At 41.2% G+C, this 25,020-nt stretch overlaps 1 long non-coding RNA gene across 4 annotated transcripts in view; it reads right to left on the bottom strand.

Annotated features, from left to right (window-relative positions):
* Nucleotides 1–278: 278 nt before the first annotated feature.
* The window catches only part of LOC136825684 (uncharacterized), a 29,869-nt gene continuing 5,127 nt past the window's right edge, over nucleotides 279–25,020 (bottom strand). For 3 of the 4 annotated variants that reach the window (XR_010849402.1, XR_010849400.1, XR_010849401.1), the window contains 3 exons: nucleotides 24,702–24,924; nucleotides 11,592–17,975; nucleotides 279–2,324 (listed from right to left, as the gene is read on the bottom strand). This is a non-coding gene — a long non-coding RNA (uncharacterized lncRNA). The remainder of the gene's footprint in view (nucleotides 2,325–11,591; nucleotides 17,976–24,701; nucleotides 24,925–25,020) is intronic. The other variant, XR_010849403.1, reaches the window with a different exon arrangement.

Below are 25,020 nucleotides of genomic sequence, written 5' to 3' on the forward strand. Positions count from 1 at the left end.
GTCTGGTTCTCTTTTTATGTTGGATGCTGTTACAGGGCATGTAATTTTATGTGGTAATATTGCTTTTTAAAATCTAGTATGAGTTTGGTTTATTTAAGCTGAATGGGAATTTCAAAATTACCGTAAGTGGTGTTTGTAGTGATTTAACTAAATTTTTGCCATTCTCCACTGCTATTATGGGAAACATATTGTGATGTCTTTCTTTAGAGATCCTTATCATTCTGGCTTTATTATGTAGTCGCGTTTTCAATTCCTGGAGGCTTGAAGAAGACCCAATGTAGTTTTCTTTATTTTATTAACACAATAATAAAGTTACAGTAAGTATACAAATGAATTGCAGTGCAAAGTTACAGTGAGTGTCAAATGTGAGCCTTTCTTCTTCTATCAGCCCACAATTAGTGAGGCTGACAACCTCACCCTCTATCTTTCTCTGCTTCTCAACTGAACTTGATAAGGGTTTTTGGAAGTTTTTGTCCCACCCCTCTGTAGGCAGAATCTTGGTTTTGGTCTGGTCCTGTAGATGCATAATTGGTTAGGCTAATCTAAAGACAGTCCATCCAGGTGGATTTCTGGAAAAAGCACCGCCTTTTCTTACGAATTTCTTGTGATTACGAACTCGATTCAGAGCAGCCATTATAATAGCTTTGTAACCGCAACACAATCATATTATTTACCCGTGTTTTGCTTTTTTAATCACGACATGGTTTTGCTGTTCTAGCTAGTTTACAAACCTCTCTGTTTCTGAGTTCTGGCCTTGTGGTGACGGCATAGCCAAAACACAGAGATGTTTTGAAGTTCTCTCTTTCTCTGTGTTTTCTTAAATTCTCTCTCTCCCTCTCTCTATCAATGTCTGTCAATGAAAGGTTTCTCTCTCTTTGTCCCTTTATTCAGAATTTCTAGTTATATCTCATTCAGGGAAAAAAAAAAAAATTTCTGGGCTCTTGAAAAACGACCATAGGGTTGGGTGCTCTCCCAGTTAAGCCTTTGAACATATGCCAAATAGCAGAAAATTGTTTTTAGCTACTGCCTTTTTGGCTGTGGCCTTTCTTAGTTAAGAAAACCTTAAAAGTTCTGTAGAGTGGTTTACAAACTGCAACTTCAAATAAAAGTGAAATCTCTTTCAGAATTAGTTTTATGCTGAAAATGCCAATTTTTTATGCAATAAGTTTTTGTTCATTTTGAACTGTTCTTCCTCATAGTGGGCTGTTCCTTCTGTAAGGCCTCTTGGCCTGGTATCTGCATTTTTTTTAACCAGCTTTACTCTGGTGAGTTCTCTGAACCATTTCTCTTTATTGATTGATTTTAGTCTTGAAACCAAGTGGCCTAGTTGTCCAGTCCCCGTAAGGGGGTAGTGCCATCATGCACCTCACGTGTTGCACTGTAAGCAATACTTCCTTTTACTGTCTCCATTTTTATTTGCTTTCTTCCAACTTTCCAACCTCTTCTAACAATTGTCTCATAGTGCAACCGTGAGGTGTTCCTCCTGTTACCTTTAAAACCTTTTTACTCAGAATTTCCCTTTTAAGTGTTGAATGGCCTCATAGGTCCCAGCCCATGGTCTTTGACCATAATTTTATATTCCATTCCTAGTTGTCCACTGGGTGGCTTTTTCAACCACCATTTGGGAATACAGTATCTATCCTTGGTGTCAGTTTCACCTGATCCATCACATTGTCTCCGAGATTGTAACCAGTTGGTGTTGAGGGTTCCTTCATTATTACCTGTGTTGTGCATGGGGCTGTAATGTACTTTACTGTTGATTGTGTTTCAGACCCGTATGCTGTAGTGAATCTGTTGTTGGGGAAAAGTAGCAATGGCTGGATAAAGATGGCTTAAAAAATTCAACCCCTCCCCCGTTGTTCTGTGCATGGAACCCTGAATAGGAAGAACGTGCATTGCCCTGTCACTTTGCCTTGGTAGTAGTATTACACTCGGTGTATTGAATAACAAAATATCAGTGAAAGGTCATCACACAAGACTCATATTGGGACTGTTGCCTTGGATTACACTGATTGTCTCTTTCGGCAGAGTCCCTTCGGCTCCTAGCTGCAACCGCTTTCATTCCTTGTACTGTAACTCCTTTGTATTCTCTTTCTTCCCTCTTACTTTCCACCTTTTCTTAACTGTTGTTTCATAATGTAACAGGTTTTCCTTCTGTTACGCCTTTAAAACTTTTCAGTAGTCGGTTTCCCTTTCAGCACTGAATGGCATCTTGGGTACCAGTGTTGGGCCCTTGGCCTAAATCTTAAATTCCATTTCATTTGTTCCAGAAGCCTTTTCAGTTTTAGTTTTACTTTACACAATGTAGTTTACCTCCAAACTACCTGGAATAAATATTGTAAAGCTGAAGTCATTTAGATTGGCATGTGATGTTACAAAAATTTAAAAATTTGTGGTTAAAATGGTAGGTAACAATAGCATAGTGTAAAAAAAATTAGACATGCATGAGTTTAAATTTAACTTGCATTTTTTTTAGTCTTAAAGAAGTGAAATACAAGATATGACATTCTCTGAATAATTTAGCTGAATTCATCATTCCATGGCTCCAAAAGTTTTATAGAATGCATTAGACAATAATGAACTTCAATTTGGCTGTACTTTACAATGCTGTTACTTGATGTTGAGTAAAGTTAACGGTGCTGTAACTTGATACATCATCAAGTTACGGCGCAGTGCTGACATAAGGGCATCAAACTGCCTCTCCGTTCCTTGTGTTTTGCTCTACATGTGTACATTAATCATGCCGTATTTGTCACTTGTTATTGTTTCAGATTCTTTATGAGTCTCACTTCTGACCTTTCTTGAACCTCACACTGGTGACCCCGGAGTGACAGGTAGCGCGGTTTTGGTCCAGCCATTAACGGACTAACTACGGCCTAGCCTGCCATCCAGAGAGCCTTTAATGGACTAAACATGGCATCAAGTTTAGGCCTCGGATGGCTCCTTCCCTGGTGGAAACCATGCCATTAACGGACTAAATATGGTGTACCCACCAAAGGGAACGTTTGGGCACTACAATCAGCACCATAACAGACTCAACACAGCGCATTTTCCTGTGTTTTGGTGCGTGAGCAGTAAAGATGGCAGGAGATGAAATTCAATGCGAATGCGCAAAAACATGGCATCATGGTTTCAGCGTGCAGAAGTACACTTCCGCATGGCGCGCATAACAGACGATGCAAGCAAGTCCAACATCACCATGGCGGCACTCCTGGTCGAGGTGTTCAACAGGATCTCCCCCTGGCTCGACGCGCACACAGACTTAGTCACGTATGCGGCATTAAAAGATAAACTAATCAAGACCTACTGAATGCCCGTGACGGAAAGAGCACAACGCGCACTTGACCTGGCATCCCAGCCCCTCAGAGAAGCATCACCCAGAGAGGCCTGGGACGAACTGCAGGGGCTCATAACATTACCAGGCCGTGACGAGAATGGAAGGATAAGGAAAATCAACCTCGCAAGGGCGATCTTCCTTGGACACCTCCCGCAGGAAGTAAGGAGCCAGATAAGGGATGCTGACGCCTTTGACACCGGGACATTAATAGATGTAGCCCAGACGGTACACGAGGCCACTAAAGCCTCGAAACACGCCGCCACCCTTGCAGCAGCCACTGCCCTGGAAGCCTGCAACCTGACGGAGAGCAACAATGATGACGACGGAGAGATCGTCGTTTTCAAAAAGAAACCAAAAGAAAACAGAGGAAATCATTTGTGCCGTGGTGCTTGTACCACAAGAAATTCAGCGCCAAAGCAAAGTACTGCAAACACCCTTGTACCTTTAAAAAATTGAGGTCAGCGGCCACAAGTAACAGCAGTGGTCACGAAACCGATCTCCCCCGACCAGCAGGTTTTTTCATCAAAGATAAAATCTCTAAGCACCGCCTGCTGGTAGACACGGGGGCAATGCAGTCTGTCTTCCCACCGACGAAAGAAGATCTTAAGAAGAAACCTGACTCAACTAACGCCCTCATTGCAGCAAATGGGACACCCATCTGCACATACGGCACAATGACATGGATCATCTCCATCCTGGGCTGCAGATACCACTGGCCCTTCATCGTTGCGGATGTTAAGTTCTCACTGCTGGGCGAAGATCTCCTAGGACACCAAGGACTTCTCATCGATGTCGGAAGGGAACGACTACTGTACACAGGAACCTGCCACTCCCGCCAGCTTGCCAAAGGACCGGGGATGCTCGCCATCTGCTCCATAGCCTCCAGCAGCTACACGCCCCTCCCATGGGAGTTTCCAGACATGTTTAAACTGGAGCTAAGACAGTCACCAGGGGCTTCAGCAAAGCACAGCATATTCCATCACATCACCACGACAGGCCCACCAACTCATGCAAAGTTCCGGCCCCGGCCTCCACGAGCCATCCGCCTTCTTTACCATGTGGAGGGGTGATAACCACAGGCTTGATGTTTTTTTACAGGCGCCCATTCGTTCCATCTCTGCGAAGGCTTGTTTGACGTCTTGTTGCTTTTGTGGGGACAGGCGCCGGAACTTTGCATGAGTTGGTGGGCCTGTCGTGGTGATGTGATGGAACATGCTGTGCTTTGCTGAAGGCCCCGGTGACTGTCTTAGCTCCAGTTTAAACACGTCTGGAAACTCCCATAGGAAAGACATGTAGCTGCTGGAGGTTATGGAGCAGATGGCGGGCATCCCCGGTCCTTTGGCAAGCTGGCGGGAGTGGCAGGTTCCTGTGTCCAGTAGTCGTTCCTTTCCGACATCAATGAGAAGTCCGTGGTGTCCTAGGAAATCTGTGCCCAGCAGCGAGAACTTAACATCCTCGACGATGAAGGGCCAGTGGTATCTGCAGCCCAGGATGGATATGATCCTTGTTGTGCTGTATGTGTGGATGGGTGTCCTGTTTGCTGTGATGAGGGCGTTTGTTGAGTCAGGTTTCTACTTAAGATCTTCCTTCGTCGGTGGGAAGACGGATTGCATTGCCCCCATGTCTACCAGCAGTCAGTGCTTGGAGATTTCATCTTTGATGAAAAAACCTGCTGGTCGGGGGGAGATCAGTATCACGGCCAAACATGCAGGACCTGACGAGCGCACTCCACAGGCAAAGATGATCTCCAAAATGGACCTGCTCAAATCATATTTCCAGGTCCTTGTACACCCTAACGACATCCCAAAGACCGCAATAATAACACTCTTCGGGACCTATACATTTTTCTATTCAACCTTCTGTCTCAGAAACGCAGGTGCCACATTCCAGCGACTGATGGACTCCATTTTGAGGGACCTGCCCTTCTGTGTCTATGTTGATGACATCCAGATCTCCATATTACCCGAGGAACACCTTCAACACGTCTGGGCAGCCCTAAAATGTCTACAAGAGAGCGACCTAGTGGTAAGGTTCGAGAAGTGCATCTTCAGGAAAGAAAAAATAATTTCCTTGGGCACGAAATCTCACCTGCAGGAGTATGTCCGACAGCATCCAAGGTGAAGGCCATAGAGAAGTTCCCAGAACCCCTAAACATCAAGGCCCTGCAGGAGTTTCTAGTGATGAAAAATTACTACAGACGGTTTATCCCCAACATCACCTGAATCATGTACCCATTAACATCAGGTGCTGACCTGGAAAGCTCCGCAGCAGAAGGCATTCAGCAAAATGAAGGCAGCCCTCGCCAGTGCCACAACTCTGACACAAACAACCCCGCAGCCGCCCTAAAGTTAACAATGGACGCCAGCAACATAGCCTGCGGTGCAGTACTGGAGCAGGTGGTGAACGGCGCCCCTCAGCCCTTGGCCTTCTTCAGCTGCAAGTTCCCACCAGCCGAAACCCACTACACTGCCTTCAACAGGGAACTGCTGGCTGTCTACCAGGCTGTAAGGCACTTTAAGTACCTGTTGGAGGGCACTGGATTCACCATCCTGACGGACCACAAACCCCTGGTACACGCCTTTGCAAAGCAGGGAGACGCATGGTTGGCAAGACAGCAGCGGCACCTACTGTAACTGCCATCTCAGAATTTGGCTGCACCATCAAATACGTCTCTGGGAGAAAAAAACCAGTAGCCGACGCCCTGTTGAGAGTAGAAATAAACTCCCTCCAGCTCGGCATCGACTACGAAGACTCTGCAGAGGAGCAAGCAGCGGACCCTGAGACGGCAGCCTACAGAACGTCACTGAAGTGGGAAGACGTGCCCTTGGGAAACTCCAGAACAATGCTCCTCTGCGATACCAGCACAGGCTGCCCTCGCCCCCTTGTGCCAGCTTCGAGGAGAAAGCAGGCGTTCGACGTGATACACGGTCTCTCCCATCCTTCAGGGCGCATAGTGACACGCCTTATGACTGACAAGTTCGTCTGGCACAGTATCAACAAGGACGTACGTTGTTGGGCGAGAAACTGCATAGCGTGCCAGATGAGCAAAACATCTCGCCACACGGAATCAGGGATCGGCGAATTTCCCCGACCACATCGGCCATATCCATGTCGACGTCGTCAGCCCCTTCTGCAGTCCAGAGCAGCAAGATACCTCCTGACGATTACAGACCGCTCCACCCATTGGCCCGAAGCAACCTCCATGAAGGAGGCATCCACAACATTGTGTGCAGAGGCCCTTCTCTCCAGCTGTATCAGCCACTTCAGAGTGCCGGATAGCATCACCACAGACAGGGGCCCTGCCTTCCTCTCAGAACTCTGGTCTCCCTGGCACGTCTGATGGGCATGAAGCTGCACAGCACAATGGCGTACAACCCCGCAGCAAACGGCAAGATCGAGAAAGCCCAACACTCTCTTAAGGCAGCTGTCATTGCATACTGCACCAACGAGAACTGGAATGCACAGCTCCCCTGGGTCTTCGCACCGCACCTAAAGCAGATGGTGATGCCTCCCTGGCCGAAAAAGTCCACGGAGAATTCTTTCCGTTGTCAGTGGGGGGCGCAGATACGCCCTTACCGAGGTTGAGGGAACTCTCACGGAAGTTTGCTCCCTTCCATAGGACCTTCACCGACAGGACCAGCAGATACAACCCACCCGCCTTAGACTCCTGTGCCTACGTCTTCGTCAGGGTGGATGCTTGTTGGCCACCCTTAACCAGGCCCTACAGAGTCTCAGACAGGCGCCTAAAGCATTCCTGCTGGACATCCACGGGCGTGAGGACTGGGCAACGGTCGACAGACTAAAACCAGCGTTCCTCTTGGACAACGAAAACAGCGAGGAGACAGGCAGGTGACCCAGCGTTTCCTCCTCAGCAACACTCTGCAGGAACAGCCGCCCCCACGCCGAAAAGAGGTGCAGGTCGGCCCAGGAAACCCACACCAGAACGAGAGGTCGCGCCTGCAGTTCTCGAGAAGTAGAGGTCCACTCCAGCTGCCGCAGCACCTCCGCAATTGATGTGTCATCCAGTAATTTCTTGCATAATTATTGTCTTGGGAAGTATTGTAAGGGCATCAAACCGCCTCTCCGTTCCTTGTGTTTCGCTCTACACTTGAAGTACATTGATTGTCATATTTGTCATTTGTTATTGTTTCAGATTCTTTATGAGTCTCACTTCTGACCTTTCTTGAACTTCACACTGGAATGGATCCTCTTGCCGTGTGTCAAAGATGCACATTGGTTCATGTACAAAAGCAGATACTGTAGTTATATTCATAAAGCCAGGCAGTCCCCGGTTATCGGCGATCCAGTTTTATGGCGTTTGTCTAGTGCATATTTCCGCTTATTGGCGCCGATACATACCTAACAGAGGCACCGATTTCTGGTTATCACCACGCAACCCCTGCCAGTAACGGGACTGCCTGTACTGCATAATGGTGTTGATTGCTGTTATAGCAGTATGCTGTACAGTACTGCCAGCGTAACAGTTTGGTGATGTATATGCACTGTCTAGTAAACCAAACCCAAAAGTTTTATAAAACCCTATGAGCACAGTAGTATATTTAAAAATTATATTTTAAGTACAATAAAGATTAAATTTTAAACTATTTTTATTGCCTCCTGGAATTAGGGTTGCATAGAGTACCCAGGAAAAGGGGTTATGGGATCCCCAGGGACTTTGCTTTTAATTCTTTCTCTTTTTGTCCATCCTCTCTGTGCTTGGTGACTTTGAGCTTCTCTGATTCTTTCCCTCAATGTTTCTCTCACCTTAGTCTAAAGTGTCAACTATATTCCTCCAAAAATTCAGTTTTGTGTAAAATATGACAATTCTGTGCCCAGTAATGCTTCACAAACAAGTTGAATTTGGCTAGAAGGGATATGATGTAGTTTAAACTAAATGACCACTTTTAAAGCATATTTACTTGTTGCAATCCAGGTGAACTTGTGATGTTCTGCAAAGGCATGTTGCTATAGGGAGTTTACTTCGCTCTTTTCAAAACTACCTCAGAAGTAGTTAACTACAGCACTCGTCAATTACTGTACTGTCATTCAGAAGTTATTTGACCATATTACAAACTCTTACTAGACATGAAATAGAATGCACAGCACTCCTCTTGCAATTACTCCTACAGATATATCTTGATTATACTTGCTTCTCAAAGGAACATGAATGTACTGTCTCCATAATTGAGTAAGGTTTCTTTTGGCTGAAACCTTACTGGTTGAAAGAGAAAACAAAAACCCAACCAAGGCCCACTACATTGCCCACCTAGTAACAAATGGCCTAAGTAGGCAATACTTGCCCTTTTCAAGCTGTTACTAGACCCTTGAATCTTTTAATTTTCTCTTTTTTAAATTTTTATTACAAAAGGACAAGATAAAACAAACATGATACTGAAAACTATTCACTCTACTGCTTACAATCTGACTTTATTACGTATCAGGCTGAATAATCCTATGAGGAACTTGTACTTAATGAAATGAAAATTGCAAACAATGAGATGCATACAAGTTTATCAAAAGTGGAAACCCTTTAACTTTACAAAAATCAGGATAAAGAAATGGCCTTATTCTTAAGGCAAAGGGAAGTGAAAGCAATTTGAGTAAAATTGTATAAAAAAGATCTAATTGCACTTCTTGCATCTGCAACAATTGCACAGAAATTACTATCTAACTATTACGGAGTGCATGAAAACCATAGAGACTCAAACATGCAGACATGACACAAAATATTTCATGGTTACACTTCCACCGTCTTTGCCAAGACAACCTTCCAAAGAAAACCACAGTCAGTAATCACCAATGCCTGTGCTAACCTCTTACACTAAACTTGCAACAAATTCCAAATAGAAGAACCATGGTATCCCCAAGTTCCTATGAGAGTTATGCAAGGAAATGCTTATCAGCTGAATATCAAACACCTAAGGGTATGAACCAGTCTTATCAGTTTCCTAATTGCTTCATGCAATACAGAAGGCTATTATGTATTCAGTACTATGCAAGAAACTTGTACACAACTTGGCGTTTCTCTAATATCCCAAGATATATTGCATATCAATGGATAACACAAACTGCAGAAAATCAAACACTTCCTGAATTATCAGTTGCATACCCACGTTTCAACCCAATAATTATTTAACAGAAAGGTATGGTACATTATGTACTGCACTTTTATTCATCTGCAAGGTACAGAAACAAAATTTGACATCTGAGAATACAGAATTTTTCAGTATCAAGTATGAAAAGTTAAAGTTGGATCCCAAAACCAAAGAGCTGCTCAAACCAATTCTCAGCAATTAATACTGCTTACACCTACTATATGCACACAACCATAGAATGTTACTATCTTACTGAAACCGGTGTAACATTAAGCTTTGGAAAACGGACAAATCAGCAGCAGAGAATCTTGCATGACCGACATAATCTGCATCATCATTATACATAAATGGTGCATCTATGAACATAATCATTTGTCTGCTACTTACTTATTTCCAAATTTAGTTTGCTATACGGTCTTCTCTTTGCTTTATTTTTTCTTTTTTTTCCATGTTTGTACTGCATTCTATTGCGGAAGTTTGCTTAAATTTAATGGTCCTTTTTACTTGCTTCTCAAGAGAATTTGTACATCAAAAAGGCCAATCTTCCAAGAACACAAGAATACTTAAGCAGAACATGAAATGTTCTTTGAGAAAGAGAATAAAATTGATGTACAGTACCAAACATTTTTCTAATGCAGTAAGTAACATGAAAAAAAATGTTCCCACAAAGACACTTCAACATCAAATACCTTTCCAGAAAGGGACAAAAATTACTGCGCAAACTTAAAACGAAACCATGCGAGAACACAACACCACAGCTAATTTTACATATTCCAGAAACAAAGAAAGTGAAGGATGGCACACCAGATTTTACCTGTCACCAAGTTACAGCAAAAGCCTTAATCAAGACAGACAGTGGAAATATCAATCCAGACAGATCTTCTCAAGGTTCATATTCAACCAACAACTTTTCCTAGATTCCCAGACATCTGGAAACCCACCAGTCCCATGACATAACAAAGAGAAAAACAAGAAGCCAACATGATGGCCCTATTCAGAATTTCCTACAGGGTTGCAAAGGTCTAAACAGCATTACTGATTAGGACCCTCTCTGTACAATCATCTTTCAACTAAGACCTAAATGTACCCACTATATCAATGCGTCTGTCTGCCCAAAGAGTGATTACAGTCAACATGCAATCCTTATGAAAATTAAACAGATCCTTAATTCAACTATTGCTACAAAAGAAGGCTATATATAGTCTTTTCAAGACCATCGCACAAAAATGACCTTCACATTACATATTTAACTAAATGTTAATTTGATACATTCTCCATCCAAAGCCTAGTAAACAAATGTGAGTTTGTAAGCCAAGTTAATATCATCACAATGAAATTTCATTCATTAAGTATTAAAGTTACCATGATTATTTTCTAAAAAAAAAAAAAAAAATCACAACATCTAACTATTTGTATTTTAAAAAACCTTAGTAGTTCACCTGAACAAAAATTCAACCATTTTTGCAAGTCAGAATGTATATGGTAGTAATTACAATCTCACTTATATAAGGAGACAGTGCACCACTCTCAGATTCCTTAATGATAGCAAGAACTATTTTATATAAATACACAACCTATGACACCTTGAAATGATTAAATACAGAATGTTGTCACATTTTCTTACTGCAAACATCAAATAACTTACACACTACTCTGATGAAAACACATATTCAGTCATTTTTAAAGTTGCTTAAACAACAGAAAAATACCACAGAGATATAGCTGACAAATACTCATCAAAATCATATACTGAAATAAATGGATCAAAAAGTCCAACAGAATGAGAAAAACTGAAAAGTGATTCTGAAAAGAGCAAAGCTAATTTCATACTGCAACATGTCTATCAGGAACATCCCAAGTCAATCTAGACGGCAACAACTAAACTACTTTAAGAATGATACAATATAGTCATTTGGTTACACTACATCATATCCTTTCCAGTCAGTTCAAACTATTTATGAAGCAATCTAAGCACAGAATTGCCACATTCCAGACAATATTGACTGAACTGAATATTTGGAAATACAGTAGTTGAAAAAGAGGCTCACGTGAGAGAAACACTACGGGAAAGAATTTCAGATGATCAAAGTCACCAAGCAAAGAGAAGAGGGAGAACAAGAGAGAGAGAGAATGAAAAGCAAGTGCCTGGGATCCCATACCTCCTTCCCCTGGGTCCCCTCCTCTTCCTTTCTTTTCCTCCTTCAGGTGGGTAGCCACACTGCACCTGCAATTTGCAACCTGGAAGGTGCCAGCAGGCAAAGTAGTTTAAATCTGTCCAAAGCTGTTGAGAAAAAATGATTCAATTAAAATTACAAGTAATGTGTACTTGAACAAAACAAGAGATGGCATAAAATCTACAAAAACCTCCCTGATGAATGAAATACAATTTGCAGGCTCTCAATTACAGATGCTTATAGATAGGAGCCATGCAACAAAATTTAAGGGAATTTTCCACTGTAAATTTGCTGATCATAAAAAACTGAAATAATAATATTGTAATAAGTACTCACACAATTTTTGTTTAACTTAAATGTGAAATTTACAAGGTCAAAGGAATTCAAATTAACTCCATCGTGCATATAATTCTGTCTATTACTGCATATTGAAAAAAACATTGAGCTTTAAACTGTGAAACCTAATGCAAACTTGAAATATAGTACTTTATAAATTTTCCTGTAATGTAAACTGTCCCATGGACAAACTGCATGACTATATTAAAATTTTTTTACATCTGCGAGACAGAAAAGTGTCCAACAAGATCAAAGTTTACTAAAAGTCTGTTGTTACAAAATGTGCGTCCCTGGTTTTTATGTAAGTTGGAAATAGTGACAGGAAAAACTTCTGGGAGTACTGTGATTCTAAATAGACAATAGTGTCAAAAACTGAACACTGAACTACTCTTTTAAGAAACGGAGTATTAAATCTTTGAGGGGAACATGGAAAACCGACTGGCTTAAAGGAATAGTCAACACCTGACAAGAGACATTCTCCTAATACACCATTAGTACAATGTTAACTTTAGGATGGAGTTTTGCAGGCTTATGGCCATCAAGTTCTCTGTGTCTTCAATCAAAGCATTCAAATCTAATGTAACTTTATAAGACTATGACTCATAGTAGTGGAACACCAACTTATGTATGGCACCAAGATCTACTTGACATGTTTTTAAACATTTAACTTTACTTGGTGGATTCTAATACACTAAAATTAAGCTAAATTTTTCAAAAAATTTTATTACACTGTACAAACCCCTGCTTCGCCCTCTGTTTTGCCTCCAATTTCAAGACTGTAAGAAGCCAACAACAATGAAACTTTTCATAAGGTAGGTATTGTAGTGTGGGTGTCCTGCCACCAGTGTGGTGGTAACAGCTCTTATTATACTGTAGAATGCCGTGCTAGCCAAATAATGCCTCAATCTAGCTGAGGGCAGAAAAGGTAACTAATGCCTCAATCTAGCTGAGGGCAGAAAAGGTAACTGTACAAATCAGATAAGGAATGTCCAACACCAGCACAAGACACTAACATATTTTGGGTTGTTTAAGCAGACTACAAATAACTGGAAACTGAGGAGGTTAGAAGAATAAAAATAAGCAGCATATACTCCTACAGGACAATCTCTCAGGGAGACCAAACCTTTCAACACTGATATCTAAAAGATCTGCATATCATCAAAGCCTTTATGAGAGATGCAATAAAAATTTCCAATCAGACAGGGTCACAATGTAATGCTGCAGCTAAGAAACAAATGCCTCACACATCTGCTAAATCCTGTTCTGGTGCCAAGCACTCTCTTGAAGCAAGTTAAGGTACCAAGACTGATAGGCAAGGTTGCTCAAATGTTGCTTGATTATTGTATTGACAAAGAACTGATTCAGGAACTGCAGAGGAAGCACAGAATTCAACATTCTGAAATGACTTAGCATTTTAGTATAAGTTAGAATTCAATACACAAGACCACGAAATACAGTCCTCACTGTGAATGTTCAAACAACAGAAGGAAACTTCTGCTCTCATAGACCAAAAACTGACTACATTTGCTGTGGTTAAATATCAATATTAAACAATATATAATAATGATTATAGATGACTGCAACAGGACATAAGTACAAAAATGTGAAATTTAACCAATAAATACTGAAAAATGTGTGACCCATGTTACTAATAACATTGACAGAAGTACCTACACACTGAGTAGCACACACAAACAACAACCCATAAAAAGCAATCAACACTTGTAATCTCATAGGAAAACAAGACAGCCAAAGTGATGTTCACTCTATTAAAAGAAGTGCTGAGAAGTGAGGATGAAGTAGGGAGCTGGAGAAAGGAACAAAGCATAATATCTGTAAGTGTTAACTGGTGCTTTTCTGTCCAATCGAGCCTTGGCATCTACACAATGTGATGAGCAGCAAACAACAAGTCCAAAGGAGTATGTGCCTATGCATCTGTGGGGAACATCCCTGGGCCGCTTAGAAATTTCTCGTGAACACAAGGGACGAGGGAGTGCCTTTAACTTAGTGGGCTCTCACCTGCAGCAAAAGATTCTCTCTCTTGCCAGATGCAGTACACCCACTTGATAACCTCTAAAAACCAGAATAATACACTACTCTTGGTCACTTCTTATGCCTGTCAATACAAACAAACTGTTGTTAACACTTGGGCCTGAAATGTCAAGACCTGTGCAGATAGCACATCACAACTATCATCTTATCTCAATCCTCGCTATGTTTTAGAGGGAGGGGACTGAGTACTATTTGAATCTCTCACCAGCAATTGACAGGTCATGAGCTTTCACCACAAATTCAGGAAAATCAGAATAATACCTAACTCCCATATAACACACTAACTACAAGAGCCTCTGAACCTCACTTACTCTTCTTACCAATGCCAGGGCTAGCCATGAGTGTAACCCCCTGTCTGAACCTTCCCCAAGCTCATAATGTGCCTGGATGAGACTTGGGAGCACAACAGTTACATATTATCATGGAGGCCTGAATTTACTGGTGGGAATACCTGGGAAAGGGATGAGTGATAGCCCTTTATTACAGCAGAGGGACCACTTTCCCTGGTCCACTATGGATCCTCATAAAGTACCTGACATCTGTGAAACCCTGTGAAAAAAGTCCATCTCTCAGTGGGGGTTCTGGATAGTTCCTAGCCATGAAGCACAAGCAACTCCACTGACTGGTGGTAACTTAGCAAGTGGGGGCTACCTATGCAAAGCAGGCCATGGCAGCTTCACAAATAAAGGCTCAACAGATTGAATATTATTTCACTTGCAGACAACCCGCCACAAGGGTCATCCTGAGTCCTGGGGTAACCTACACTAGGTATTTTACCAAATGGATCAAGATGAACAGAGGGAAGGCATAAACATTGAGGATGTCCCATGGGTTTGATAGGCATCTTCTAGTACAACCTATGGGTCCAGAATGGGAGAGCAGTGTGTGAACAGGTCAATCAGTCATAACAATGATAACCAGACTAAAAAGCAAAGGCAGCCTGAAATCTGAGTCATTTCAAGGGGAGAAGACACTTTAACAACCATAGTGCAATTCCAGCAGCGTGATGTTTACATTGTCCTAAAGTAGAACATAAAATTAATGCATTAAGTCAAGTAAGTGGGCGGTTTCTCCACCCCTTTTTCCTAGTTAGTGCTATATAACTACTTCCTTGTTGCCAAGCTTCGATAACCAGAAGTTTGTCCTGAAGATCCGTCCATATTAAGGAATAAGGTTAGTATTCTTGTAGGAACAAATGACTGTTCAAGAATGACACTCCAGATTGACTTTATACTCCCTACCCTTAAAGATGCTGTCCCTCATAACAAGAAAAAAAATCATATGGACCAAGTGGAACATAATCCCTTTGAACTAAATCATTTGCTGGGACACCAAACGGCTCCTACTTATACAAAGTAAATGAGCAAACCTGCATACACAGATAATTGTTATTTTAATTCTTCTGATGTACAAACCATAGGGATTATCTATGTGACAAAAATTCCAATGAAATGTAAGCATTACTTACAAAAGAACGACAATTGAACTTAAAATTATACTCTACGTACTTAATTCATTTAACTGACTCAAGAAATATTGACATGGAAACTTTTAAATATCCCAGAATGCTTAAAATTGAATTCTATTTCCCACATGACATAACCCCTTCTTAATAGACCTTTATATGAACTGTGGCATAAAAGCCTGAGGTGTAGACTTGTTTTTTACGTATCAAACAGCAAGAAGAAACTAACAAACACTTCAGTACAGTTCAAGAGCATAGCTGTACTAAGCACTATAAGAAAAAAACTTTCACAATATCACAGCCTGCAGTTCAATATTAATATAATGCATCACAAGATATTCACATCATTTGCAACAATTAGATACTGAAAAAACAATTGGATCAGATAACAACACCAACCCTGGAAAAAATATAAGCTAAGCAAAGCAAGATTTTCTTCTTGAAATGGACCTATTGATCAATACCTATTACTATAGGTCCTTCACACAATCCCCACAGCTTATCTACGCTACAAATGACACAAATTAAACCTATATATTTGTGAACCATGGGACAGATAGCTGACCAAGCTTCTTGGTCTTAGGATTGGAAAATTCAGAATAAAGCAAATGAACCTATACACTTCATAAAGAACTGATAGACCTATTAGCATTTAGACAACCGTTCAGATATGGTTCATATTTTTCATTTTCCCTGTAATTGGAAATTGAAGTTTGGTTCTAAAATTACATCAAAACTATATTATCTCTTCTTGCTTTTCGTTAAGGAATATATCAGTATCTAGAATTGAGCTCTTTACAAATCCTTATTTTTTTTATTCAACCCCTCTGAATCCTACAATACTGTTATAAGGATGGTGCCTCTCAAAATTCAAATATTAGTTAGCATATATGAAACAAAACAATAAAACAAGGACTAACCTATCCAACTGTACCTAGCATTAAACTACAATATCTGAAAATGTTATATAGTTCCTGTCAAATATACTCTCACTATTATATTTCACACTCAACAAACTACAGTGTAACACAAGCCCTTATTGCTGGTGCTAGTTGGGGATTCAACCATCACAAAATGACCACAGTTGAAACTAAAGGAAGAACTCAAGTTAAAATGTATGACCACCAGCTTGGAGAGAATGCTATTAGTTTATGGATTCATAAGCCCAAAGAGCATGTACAGAAAATTTGAGCCATAGAAATGGGTCAGTAACACAATATTGTACGCAGGTGTCCACAAAACACGTAAACTCAACATGTAGGTTACAAGAACCTAAAGGCTTGTAGCATAAATTGGGCAGAAAGCTAATTGTGCAAAATCTGTAAACAAGAGAAGTTTGTAAAGTCATTCAAACAGGTAAGGACAACAAAAGTAGAATTTTAAAGAATTTTGAACCAAATGGCATCTAAGAGAGGAGATTCAAGATCTATGAATATAGCTACATGCAAGCTAATGTAAATAACCAAAGTCCCCTCAGCAACCAGAGTGAGTAGAGTGGTGATCTGACAAGGCTCGAGAGAGGTTCTGCCACACAAGTGGGGAGTGTAGAGATAAGTTGGAAAGGTAGCGTTTCTTGCACTTCTGCACTTGAGCATGGGACTAGCAACTTTTCAAGCCTTAAAAGTCTTGGTTACAATGATTATTTGAGTGCAATCCACGAAATGTTTTGGTTTCTGGCTTTTTCTCAGTTAAACCTCGGGCACTGAACATCAAACCTTTCCTTTCCCTCAACATCATTTTTAATTAGACTACAGAATTACTGTACTAGTACTCATGTTATTTTTCCATGGGCAAGATTACAGGCTACAGACTACTAACTATTACTAGATAAACCAAATAAAAAATAAAAAAAGCAAAGGATGTCAACTAAGAAGCGAAGGCATTAGTTACGCAGAGGCTACCAAGTTGGTTATTTCTATATGTGCTTATTCACTATTTTGCCAGATGGTTTAAAAAAAAAAGTAATTCTCCATTCTAGCATCATTTCCAATTAGCATCAGCACTAAAGGCACCTTAAAAACTGCAGTTTGAACATGCGACTCTTAACACTTATTTCCCTTAGACTGAAAGCCACAATACATTCTATTCACTTTTATAACAATCTCATTTTAATTTAATAATCACGTTAGCTCCTGGGCTTTGACACCATATTACTACTCCCATAAAACTGACATGACAAAATGTTCTTTCTAGATGCATTCACATGACTAGATGAGGATAAATGGACTGACTATGACACTTTATGGGTGGGGACGGTACTTAAAAAATATCGTCTTCCTTTAACTGCTAAAATTTGGAAGAAATATGTAAGCTTTAATAGTCAACAGAGGTGGAAGAGACTTTAACCATATGAACTGTATGACTCCTTACACTTTTTAGTGTCCATCACACACAATGTACCTCTTTATTACCATCATCCTTGAGCAGTTTAATCAAACTATCATATCTAAATTCCTAACATGACTGGAGAAAGTGTTGTAATCTCCTGTTTCCTCTTCAGCCACATGAATCATTCCCTGCAGAAGACAGATGGGGATGCTCAAATTAAATAAAGAACTCTTAAATCATGTACAATGAATAATGGTAATGACATAGCCTGGAAATAACTGAGCTATCAATTACTAAAACTGAAATATCACACCATGACTAGCCAATATATCTAGGTTGTTTATACAAAACTCACTATAATCAATTATTTAATCTCTTGTACTGTGAATGGGATTGAAACACAAAATACGAACAAAACTGTTAAAGCTAATATTTTATGAATAAATAAAATGCTTTACAAAATGACAAATTTTAAATCAATTTGTATTTTTCATAACTAACAAACCTTTGGTCTTAACATAAGGGGAAAAGTTCCCTAGCGCCAGCTGGAGCCTGGCTAAAAAACGTTACAAGGAAATTGGTGGTACCTGTATCGGGAGATGGGGAAGATGGCGGTAGGTAGGAGGAAGAGCCAACCTCTTTAAACCCATCTCTGGAAGACAGTGTCAGTTTTCTCTGACCCAGGTAAAATATGAGGGGCTGGCTTGAGGTGGGCAGTTTATGTTAAGACTATAAGTTTGTTAGTTATGAAAAATAAAAATTGATTGAAAATTTGTCATTTGTTCATACACAGAACAAACCTTTGGTTGTAACATAAGGGAGATTTACTCTTGGAGGGAGGATAGAGAAAGCCTCAGAACCAACTGGAGGTTCAGCTCAACAAGTCTCACTTCCTGGCCAAGGACAGGTATAGGAAGGAGTCATAAGCATCTGAGCTGTCAAGTAAGGGTTACTTGTCAGTCAGACATCTGGGTAGAGAGACAAAATGGAACTCCAGTTATATTGTGCCTCAATAAAGAACTAAACTGTTGGAGACAACAGCACTAAGATAGCCACCAGCCTTGTTGTTTTTCCTCTCTCCCCTTGTAAGAGAGAGGCAAGGACTTGCTTCCAAGGTATTTCATATTGTGTATGAACAAAATTAATGGAAAGGGCTCAACACTTGCCTGTATCTGACCAGTTCCAGCGCATGATTCTCTCCACTGCCTGCCAGTAGAGAAGGAATTAGAAAGAGAGAGGGAGTAGACCAGTCAAACCATTCATTCTCACTTTCAAAACCAATCATCTTAGGTTAGATACAAACTGTCCTGCTAGGGGCACTGGATGAGCTACACAACTTGTTGAGCAGCCACCGCCAGACCCAAGGAAACAGTGTCCAAGGATCTGTGGGCAGCGTCTCGCAGATAGAAGGATGTGAAGATGGTTTGGCGTAGTCAAAACAAGACAGTATTCTTGGACACTTCTTTCTTGATCTGGCCTGCACTAACGAAAAGTCTTCAACAAACAGGTCTGAGGTGTCAAGTTCTTTTCAGATAGTTATGCAGTGCCCTACCGGGACATAAAAGTAACTCATCGGGGTCATAACCAACAAAATCCGTCAGAGAGGGGAAGGAGAACGTCTCGAATCTGTTGTCACGAACCAAGGGATTTTGGGTTTTAGCCACACATTCCAGGAAAAATTCGGAGGCTACTGATCCACAACCCCTAGTGTGTTTAACATTAAAGGATAGTTCATGTAGTATGCTTACTCTTTTGGAAGATGCCAAGGCCAAAAGGAAAACAGTTTTGAGGGTTAAATTCCTGTCTGAAGAAGTTCTTAAGAGTTCATATCAGCTGCGTGTCAGACTGCTCAGCACCAATGTTAGGTCCCAATTTGGAGGTTTAAGGTCTCTTGGAGAACAGGACTACTCGAAATTCTTGAGAAGCATAGAAATCTCCCATGAAGAGGATAAATTCACATCTTTGACATGTAGAACTAAACTTAGGGCAGCCCTGTAACCCTTGATTACATATAAAGACCCTGTTGATGACACCAATCACAGTAGACAGCCCACTTTCCCTGGTACACAGCTGTAGAAGACTTCCTGAGGTAGCCCGGCATCTCAGTCGCTGCCCTGCGAGAAAAGCCTCTCGCTCGTAATTGATACTGGATAGTCTCCAGCCGTGAAGAGACAGGGACCATATCGACTGGTGAAATCTCTTGATGTGCGGTTGACAAGTAAGACTAGAAGATCGGGGTAACATTCTTCGTGTGGCCACAAGGGAGCTACAAGGGTCATTCTGTGGTTCTAGGAAATCATTACTGTGTTGAAGACTTGACAGATGAGGCAAAAGGGAGGGAAGGCATAATCATCCAGATTGTCCCACGGATGTTGCAGGGCGTCCCTTGCCACTGCCCAGGGATCAGGAATGACCGAACAAAAAACCTCTAGTTTCTGTTGTGTCTCATTGTGAGGTCTATTTATGGCCTTCCCCATAGAGGAAAAAGCCTCTCTGCTACCTCTCGATATAGTGACCACTCTGTTCCTAGAACTGACCCCATTGACTCAGTTTGTCTGCTACTACGTTCTTCTTGCCTATGATTTATCTGGCTGACAGAACTACTGATTGAGAGACCACCCACTGGTGCAGTTGTATTGTCAGATCGTGAAGATGACGTGACACTAGCCCCCATGTTTGTTGACACAAGCTACCACTGTAGTGTTGTTGGACATTAGAACCACGAATGCCCTGTCACCCCGTCTTGAAATTCCTTTAGTGCTAGGAAGGCTGCTTTCAACTCCAGAATGTTGAAATGGAGTTGTTTGTCTTGGTGATCTCACACTCCTGATGTTAGAAGATCCTCCGAGTGTGCTCCCCATCCTTCATGAAAGGCATCCGAAAATAGGATCTCTGAAGGAGGAGAGTGCAGGGACACTCCTACGGTCAGGTTCCTGTCGTCCAGCCACCAGGCTAGGTCTTTTCTCACTTCTTCTGATAACAGAACTTTGAACAAGGGAGGATCCTTTGCTGGGGACCAAAACTCTTTCAGTCTCCATTGGAGGGACCGAATGTGAATTCGACTGTGAGGGACTAGCTTCTCTAAGGATGACAGGAAGCCTATAATGACCTGCCACTGATGAGCAAGTTGCTTCTTCTTGGAGAGGAAAGATGGGTATAGTTCCTGAACTTCTCTGAAGGATATACTCTAGGAACTGTCGTGTCTATTACTATCCCTAGGTAGAGTACAACTTTACCTGAGAATCTGCCAGAACCAGCCAGCTGTTGAGGTATCTGAGGATGATTGAATGACAGTCACAGGAGAAGAATGACAAGTACTAAAGGAAGACTCGCAAATCTTCTTGTGTGGAGAGGCTACGAAAACTTTTCCTCCATTGTTTGACGGGAATCGACGGAGGTAGGTAGGTAGGTATAGCTTAGTTTTACCAGACCACTGAGCTGATTAACAGCTCTCCTAGGGCTGGCCCGAAGGATTACACTTTTGTTTACGTGGCTAAGAACCAATTGGTTACTTAGCAACGGACCTACAGCTTATTGTGGAATCCGAACCACATTATAGCGAGAAATGAATTTCTATCACCAGAAATAAATTCTCCTCTAACTCTTCATCAGCCGGCGGCGTGGAATCGAACCGCCCATCGAATGACGGTCTGAAGCTCAACCAACTCGGCCAACAAAGGGCTATAGCAGAAGACGAAGATGAAGATGAGGAAAATGCAGATGACAAAGGACAAGATCCATTACGTCTCTTCTTGGATACTTTAGCCTCTAACTGATCGAACTTCTTCATGAAGATGCCTTCCACTCTATCACAAACCGTTTGGATAATAGAGAGCAGTAGGTGTAGTTGACAACACGAATGACACCATGGAGTGGGGAGTGGCGAGTGTTGAAGAGGAGGCTAACATGAAGTTATGGCAGAAGTGAAGTGAGATTATGTCACCGAGACAGTAGACTGGGAAACTGTCATGGCGGATGAAACTTGAGAGTGGGTGGATAAATAATGTGACACTAGGCCAGAAAGGGTTGGTAAGCCTGGTAGGCCTAAGGAGCTCCAACAGTCTGACAACTTCTGCGCATCGCCACCTGAGAACACAGAAGGAGGGGCAGCCTCTACCCTCTCAGGGGGGAAGGATCCCCTGCATGGGAGCAGGGGGTATCCACATCAACTACAAGATCTCCTGCACCCCCAAAATGAATCTTCCAACGCCCAAGCATTACTAGAACGAGAGGGAGTAAAATCTTCCATGGAAGAAGAAGCAGCGTGAGCAGATCTTGGAAAGGAAGATGATTTAGAAGGGGCAGGCGTGGAATCTGCCATCAAGGATGGAAAACCTTCCCAAGATGGTGGTGCAGACTTCCTTCTATAACTCCTCTTCTTACCAAAACCCTCCCACTGCTCAGGAGGCCAATCAACACATTCAGAACAAAGGTTACTTACGCTGCAGAAGTTAGCTCTACATTTTGGACAAGTAGAATGTGGGTCTTTCACAAAGGAAGGCAGGAATCGGGACCAAGGATTGTTCTCAATACCAGGGCATTTTCTCTGGAGTTAAACAGATCTAGGAGGGTTGTGGGATTGCATACTCACAGTAGGAACACACAAAAACACAAAATCACACTGAACACAAAAACCAAAAGGAAAAGTAGAATCCAATGGCAAATGCAGGCAGGAAGTGGCAAAATAACTGGTTTTTAAGAGAGAAAGCAAAAATGCTTCCTCCTACAAAGGCAGTCAGAGAAAAATTGAAACTATCTTCCAGAGATGGGTCATAGGAGGTCAGCTCCTCCTACCTGCTGCCATCTTGCCCATCTCTCAATGCCACCAATTGCCTTGTAACTTTTTTTTTACTGGACTCCGGCTGGCGCTAGAGAATTTTTCCCCTTATGTTAAGACCAAAGGTTTGTTCTGTGTATGAACAATGCCCTTTTTAATCGATCTGAACTTTGTGTTTTCACAGTCTGATAAATAGATGTAGTCAGTGATGGGGTTTGGGGGCATTAAAGTTTTGCCAAATTCATCCTCCTCACTGAAAATATAATGTGATCAAATGTTTCACTGGTCTCCAGCACTTTTAAAAAGTCTGGGGAAAATTAAGATGCTTAATACATTGCAAACTCAATATAAATAATCTAAACACCTCTTGTTACAGTTATTCTGGCTGTCAAATCTATACATAAATGAGTTAATATTGGTCAGTAGCAATACTGTATAACAAAAGAAATACTATTAAACATACAAGTAGGTACAACAGAAGAACAAACTGCGACTTCCCACTCTCTAAAGCTGTGGCAGTAAAAGTTATTTTAAATGAGTTAGCAAGCAGGGTGATAAACAAGAGGCTATAAGACTGGGTTTGATAAGACAGTGCCTACCCTTAACACCTGTTCTTTACCAGAAGCAAGGTCAAGATTCTTCTATAAATGGGCCACTTGCCCATATGACAGGATGTCTTTGGATTTAGAGCACTGGCCTGATAAGTCTCTTCTCTGCCACAAATGAAAGAGTTTCTAAGAGCCTTTTGGTTCTTGATATATGGCAAGAATGGGCCTTTGGGATATCCAGCCAGAGCTCTAACACTCTAAGGTTTCAGTGTTCGCCCTTGCACCAGGGAAGAGGCAAGATATCTAGCAAGAAACTCCCATTCAGTGGCAAGAGGTGGTAAGGGTACTGTCTACCCATGCCTTTCACCATTTCTAGTGGCTGCTTGTTTCCCGGAATTATAGTTGCATTGGCAGAAGATCAAACCAGGCCCAAGGTAGTGATGATCATCAAGAAAGCTTACTAACATTTTTGGAGAATGAAACCCATTGACATTTCAGCCAATAGTGTTCCAGTCACAAGGCAAGGGAACAGAGATGTTCCCTGCTCTGCACCCAGAGAATTAGATCAACAGTAAGGAAGAAAGCTTTAGAGGTAACAGCAGATTTAGGCTCCCTTACACCAATGGGTCTGTATATGAAAAAATAAATCTTATTTTTAAGAACTACTTATCATTCCCCACAATATGTTTTATCAAGTTCTTAATGTGTTAAAAAAAATACTAACCACCAAAATTTTACTTTAGCTTAGTTGCTATGTACAAAGCTGAGAAAAGTCTTAATTTGTTAAATGAGGTAAGACTTTTACTCAAGGCCATAAAGGACAGACAAGAATTCATTTTACATGGTACCTTGAGGCTTGAATGGAGGTAAGGAATAACAATCTCAAAGTGCAGTAATCTACAAATTACCAAACACTTCAAGGCCTGCTTAGCAAAAATAGTTTAATGCAGTATAGTACGTCCACACCTTAGAGCTTTGAATACCTTCTATTAGTATGTGTAGGCTGTTTTGGTTATACTAAAACATTGAAGGAGGAAAGCAAGAAAGTCTGACAAAGACTGGACAGGAAAGGAAATGCAGAACAAAATGATGAAAGAAGTGGTAATAAATCAAAGGACTACCTGAACAGATGTCATCATTGGACCTATCATAAAAATTGTCTATGGGACTATGTCCAATGTCTCAAGGTATGAGAAAGAGAAATGTCTTTGGTAGTTCCAAGTGGTGACAGCCAAAGCTTGCTTTACTGGTAATGTTTAAAGACCTTGTAGGACCCAAATTTTCATGATGACCAAGTCCTCCTTTGAGACTGAAGCATAAGCTTGATTTGTATTTGGCACACTAGTCTGCAGAGACTGAGTTTAGACATGATGGCCAATACTTCTTAGAGTAAAACAATATCTGCACAACAAAATACTAAAACAAACATTTCAAAGCTTAATGATGCAAGTACTAACTTTTTCATGTTATGAAACTAGAACAGCTCAGCTTACTGAGTTATAATAAACACAAAATGCTCCAGCCTGTCTTATTCAGAGGTGTAATAACACAATGCTGTAACATACATCAATAAACATAACTCAACTTACATTTCAAGCACCATGAACCAAAACCTATTCCTTCCGATCACCTGAGTGGCTTCAACAATGGTAAACTCACTAAGATTTGTGACTTAAAGTTGGACTAAGTGTTCCTTGCTTTGTTTCTTTAACCAGCTGCTGCACTGATTTTTAATGTTCACTTCTTTACAAAGGTGTCAAAATATGGATGTTGTGATGGTGCAGAGAGGAATGGCCATTCTTTTTCCCGGACCTGTTAAAAAAAATGAAAATGGCATATTCACTTTTCTTGAAAAAATAATTTGCAGATCTGTGATATCATAAAGTATATGGCTTAAATGATAAAACT

This window comes from Macrobrachium rosenbergii, chromosome 39 (genome assembly GCF_040412425.1).
Source record: "Macrobrachium rosenbergii isolate ZJJX-2024 chromosome 39, ASM4041242v1, whole genome shotgun sequence".
Taxonomy (NCBI): domain Eukaryota; kingdom Metazoa; phylum Arthropoda; class Malacostraca; order Decapoda; family Palaemonidae; genus Macrobrachium; species Macrobrachium rosenbergii.